The following is a 6,000-nucleotide window of genomic DNA, read 5'->3' on the forward strand; positions in this document are numbered from 1 at the left end:
GAAAGTAGCAGGTTTGCACTACTCGTGTTACTTGGGGGTTAAAAGTGAGGCCGGAGTCAAAAAGCACACCCAGGTTACGGGCGACCTCTTTTACGTTAGGGGATAGGCTACCGAGTTCTGAGATGAATGGCTGAGTGGAATTAGGGGGACCGAAGAATATGATTTCTGATTTGGTTTCATTCAGTTGTAAGAAGTTTGACATTTGACATCCAGTTTTTAATATCTGAAAGGCATGATAGGAGACTGGACAGATTACCTGTGACACCGGGTTGTAGAGGAATGTATAGTTGCGTGTCATCTGCATAGCAATGGAACTGAATATTATGGTTACGGATTATATTGCCAAGGGGGAGCATGTAAATAGAAAAAAGGAGGGGGCCAAGTATCGATCCCTGTGGTACACCACAGGTGAGGGGGACTGGAGAGGAAGAGGCTTCTCCGATCACCACTGAGAATGATCTGTCCGTTAGATAGGAGCGGAATAAATTCAGGGCTACGCTCTCAATGCCAACCCAGGTTTCTAGGCGGTCAATTAAAATGGAGTGATCAACAGTGTCAAACGCAGAGCTAAGATCAAGAAGAATTAACAAGGAGCAGTTACCGGAGTCCGCAGTGGGCAGTAAATCATTGGTGACCTTTAAAAGCGCTGTCTCTGTGCTGTGGAGTGCTCGGAAACCAGACTGGAAAACCTCAAAAGTACTGTTAAAAGTCATAAAATCAAAAATTTTCACAAACTGATGGAGTATATTATAGTACATTGTGGGACACTTTATTGGAACACAAAAAAAATCGCTACAGCCTCAGTAATGAACCAGTGAAATTAGGGTATTTTATGATGCCTCTCAGGGATTGCATTGGCAGCTGCAGTACACCGTTGAAGCGTGTCTCATTTGGGGGCGTGACATTTGTAGTCCCTGTGTGTCTCTATTTGCTTTGATTTGTGGGGGTGCCGCTGCCCTGGGTCGGTCGACCTGGCCCTCCCCTCTTGCCCTTAGCACTGGTTCCTATAGGCCCAGTTAGAGACCTGCAAGCCCGTCGGAACCCGATGGGTCCCGGCCCGCCAAAACGGGCCGGGCCAACTCTGTATCTGACCAACAGGCCCAGGGCCGGGCCGAGACTCATAACATTTTGCGCAATGAATTTCACCTGGTCTAAACCCTGCGTGCATAAATGCTGTCGCTTCTCCTTCCTTCCTTTGGCTGCTGCGCTGCTACACAACAACTAGTAGTCAGTCACGTGACAACATCACAAACACACAGTAACACACTCACTCAGTCAGCACGTAACACACATGCATTTCAGAAACAAACAGCTGCGGCAGCGAACGAGTGATTGAAAATGGACAAAAGTCACAACATAAGGAGAGGTTAGCTCGTGGGGAGCTCCAGGCAGTGAAAAATACTGGAGGAAAATCGGAAGTATGGATGCACTTTGATCTAGTAACTACTTTAACAAACGAGCCAGCTGGTTTTGCTCAGTGCAAAACATGTAAACAAACTAAACATGTCCTTTCGTACGACAGCAAAGGATCGGGCACGTCTCATTTGGGGCGACATACCGACCGTGGCTGCACACTTGCACAGCAGCAGCGAGTAGCAGCAGTGTCGCAAGCCAACAATTGCCGATGCTTGATTTTCTACCAAAGCCAGCGCCAACTAGTGCAAAAAAGCAAGTCACACAGAAGTGTGTAGAGTTCTGTTGTGAAGACATACGATCATTCGAAACGGTGGCTGGAGGAGGGTTTCTAGAGTTGGCCCAGGAACTGATAAACACTGGTGCCACTCATGGACGAGTGTCAGCAGCAGAATTACTACCTGATCCCACCACTGTCTCTCGTAATTGCACAGAGAAGACAACAGTCGCTGTGAAGGCTCGGTAGATGAAGTACAGTGATCTACAGATGCACTACAGTTGTCTATAGATTATAGTACAGTGGTCTACATATCCACTAGAGTCGTCTACTGATGCACTAGAATGGTCTACTGATGCACTAGAGTGGTCTAAACATGCACTAGTGGTCTAAACATGCACTAGAGTGGTCTAAACATGCACTAGCGTGGTCTAAACATGCACTAGCGTGGTCTAAACATGCACTAGAGGGGTCTACATATGCACTAGAGTGATCTAAACATGCACTAGCGTGGTCTAAACATTGCACTACACTGGTCTACAGATGCACGAGAGTGGTCTACAGATCACAGCAGTGATCTATATGCAGTGCAGTGGTCAATGTATGGGGTCTATAGATGCAGTACAATGGTCTATATATGCAGTACAGTGGTTTATAGATACAATTCAGATGTCTATAGATGCAGCACAGTAGTCTAGATGCAGTACAGTGGTCTCATACAGATATATATGCAGTACAGTGGTTAAGATACAGTACAGTGGTCTTGTGCAGCTATAGATGCAGTACAGTGGTCTAGATACAGTACAGTGGTATCTAGATGCAGAACAGTGGTCCCATGCAGCTATAGATAAAGTACAGTGGTCTCATCCAGCTATAGAAACAGTACAGTGGTCTCATACTGCTATAGATACAGTAAAGTGGTCTCATTTTTACAATAGGCGGAAATTACACATTTGTACTGCATGTATAAAATGGCATGTCTCTTGCCCAAAACTGCATGAGATTGGCATAACTTTGGCATGTCTGTAGGCTTGAAGGTATCCATGTTACCCATTTCCATTCACATATATTGAAGTGACAGCTAAAGGGACCTTTTGGAAAATGACTATGGCTGTTTTTCCCTCGCCAAAATGTAGTCAAACCTTGAATCAATGGTAACAAGACAACTCACCCCTTTTGCCACTTTTGGTGAGTTGTCCTGACAACTCACCCCTAAACGTGAAGACATCTCATCCCTGCTTTTCCAGGGGTGAGATGTCTTCACTTTCCGGGGTGAGATGTCTTCACTTTTGGCCACTTTCGGGGTGAGATGTCTTCACGTTTAGGGGTGAGTTGTCAGGACAACTCACCAAAAGTCTGACTGAATATGTAGCCTTTGAGCTATACTTTACTGAATATTTCACAAGAATATTTCACATTTCATACTGTATGCAACAACGACCCCATTAGCCCTCCTCCACTCCAATGTGACTCCAACCAACCAAACCTGTTTGATGGCCAGATGTGGGCCTATTTCTCACATGCTAATATATAATTAGCAGTAGCCACCATCATCGTTGTTGGGGGGTGCTTAGAGATCTTATATGCCAGCATTCTTCCCTAGTGGGTGCTCTGCTTTGAAATGAAAACAGGAAATCATCATATAAAGAACTAAATAAATAAAGGGAAAAATGTATCCAGTAATGGAAAAAAGGCGTGAATTTAGAACTAATGGGGACATAGTTCCTATTGGATATTGAAGTAGTCTATTTTCAGAACTTTACAACAACAACAACAATTTCTACAATATATAAGTATAATTAAGTCAAGGCATGATAGCACAATCACAATACAGGCTACAGATGTAAATATATTTATGACACAGTAAAATGTCGAATTCGCCTTTAAGTATGTCAAGGTCAAATGCATAATAAACCTTACAAATACAAACATTATTGTTTGTATGTAGGCTACCCAGTAGCCTACCCATATGATTAGATGAATGTGCAACATTGTTTCCATCTTCCAAGCATATTCCTGCCAAAATGGAGATCTTAAATTGTTGAAAATGTCTTTAAACAAAAGATCACCATGAATTCAAGGCTTGTGTGTGTGTGTGTGTGTGTGTGTGTGTGTGTGTGTGTGTGTGTGTGTGTGTGTGTGTGTGTTGCAAACTTCTGAAGAAATGTGAACTGAACCCCTCTTAATTTGGTTACTCCAGATGGCTGAATGTAAGGTCACTTTTCTCACATGCTAATGTAACTAGCAGTAGCCATATCATCATCGATATTGCTTTGCTATTCAGATGTAATTCAGTCAGTATAGGCCTATTAGAACTGTGATTGATTGATCATGCGTCCGTTGTGCGTCTAATTAGCAACTTTGTACAGCCGTGAGACTTTATCAAACATTATCCACAAACGACCCCCCCCCCCCCCTCAATGCTGCATAGAGAGAGAGAGAGAGACGCTCTACTCCTTACAAGTGTTTCACTGGATTTTACTGTTAAATAAATAATTAGCCGTGACTGCGCACGTCTGTAGGAACCGATAGTTAGATCCGAAATTGAATTATGCCTACTGTAATGGGTGCCACGGAAAGTACAGACAACTCACCCCGCAATGTCAGAAAGTGAAGACAGCTCACCCCGGAAAGTGAAGACATCTCACCCCGGTGAGATGTCTTCACTTTCCGGGGTGAGCTGTCCGTACTTTCTCGCCCAACTCGCCCCAGCGGAAAGTACAGACAACTCACCCCGACATGTCAAAAAGTGAAGACAACTCACCGGGGTGAGATGTCCGGTATTCGAATCAATTAGGTATTTACCCCCCTTCCCGACAAGGTGGCATGACAAGGTTAGTCCCATTGGAAACCTGAGGTTGTCTAGAATCAAATGGTATCTCTACCTTTGGTCTATCCGAGCGTGCCAGTCTCTGAAAGACAGTCTCGCCGGTGACAACAATTTGGCAGGTCTCATAGGGGTAATAAAACATTGAAAGAAAACACACTTTGGGCCATTTTTGTTCTTGGGATCATCAAAATCTGTGTATTAGAGGTAATATGGATGCCAAAAATCCAAACTAGGAAAAAAAATAAGGGGGGTGCGCGTGGACCCCTCCTGGGGGTTCTACTAATTACGTGTGTGTCGTGTGTGTGTGTGTGTGTGTGTGTGTGTTTATAAACGACTGCTTCGCACGGAAGCTCTTCTCTGAGCTAACAGCGGGGGAGGGGAAGATAGCCCAAAAGGGCTATATGCACGTTATCAGCATGCATGTAGTCCTCGATGCTAGTACACGAGACACGATACTAGTACTACTGTACGTCGTACAAATACAATGATAGTGTTACTTAGGGTAATATTTCATACAAATACAATGATAGTGTTACTTAGGATAATATGCAACAAAGACGCTTACCTGAAAGACTATAGGACCGTTTGTCAACAGCTCACCTCGGCTCGGGAGTATCTCCACTGGTGAGGACGGGAGTCACTCAGTACTCCTAGACAGCACTGTTGCCACATTGTGTGAGAGAAACAAGCAACCAGGTCCATGAAAACAAGCCCAAAAGAAGCCTGACTACTGGCTATTTGAAAATAGCAGTTCTGCAAGCTCACAACGTGTTTCAATGCAATGTTGTGAGCTTGTAGATCTGCTCATTTCAAAACAATCATGGAAAAAGATGTGGAATTATTTGAAACATTTTAACAACAACACAAATCTTGTTCCTGGCACAAAACATTTTAAATGTAGGGTCCTTACTAGTTGGACAAATACATTAATGTGGAGGTCCTTGACATGGAGATGTGTGAGAAATAATAAATCCCAAATAAGCGACCCGCAAGTTCACAACTACCAAAATGTATAAGCAACTTCACAGAAACACAAGCCCCAAAGTAGCTTATAATAAGCAGACATGGCAACATTGGGACGGTGGAATAGCAGCAGTGATTTTGTAACCGATTTTTTCACCCCTGTGCCAATTATCTAATGTGATCCTGGGCTCTCTACACAAGTGTTGCAAACTCTTGAGAGAAATAAGCCAAATCTTCCCTCGAAAAGATAAGCCCAAAGAAGGTGAATAATATCGCATTCTTCTTCTTGTTGTAGCACTTCGAGATTTGCTTCAAATGTAAAGTGCTGTTATAATTTTTTTGTATTATTATTATTATTATTAATTGGGTCGTCCACTCACAGTTAACAGCCTTTGTATTGAGTTTGTGCTTGAAATGTACTGTAATTCTGCAAACTGTTAATAAAATGTTCAATCAATCAATCAATCAATCAATCAATGGTTTGATTGATTGATTGATTGATTTAATAATTTATTAACAGTTTGCAGAATTACAGTACATTTCAAGCACAAACTCAATACAAAGGCTGTTAACTGTG

At 43.0% G+C, this 6,000-nt stretch overlaps 1 long non-coding RNA gene across 1 annotated transcript in view; it reads right to left on the reverse strand.

Moving 5' to 3' along the window:
* LOC306927009 overlaps positions 1 to 5,126 on the reverse strand; it is a 35,152-nt gene extending 30,026 nt beyond the window's left edge. The window contains exon 1 of the long non-coding RNA XR_013790470.1: positions 5,026 to 5,126. This is a non-coding gene — a long non-coding RNA (uncharacterized lncRNA). The remainder of the gene's footprint in view (positions 1 to 5,025) is intronic.
* Positions 5,127 to 6,000: the final 874 nt, after the last annotated feature.

Source organism: Electrona antarctica (assembly GCF_951216825.1).
Source record: "Electrona antarctica genome assembly, chromosome: 7".
In the NCBI taxonomy this organism is placed as follows: Eukaryota; Metazoa; Chordata; class Actinopteri; order Myctophiformes; family Myctophidae; genus Electrona; species Electrona antarctica.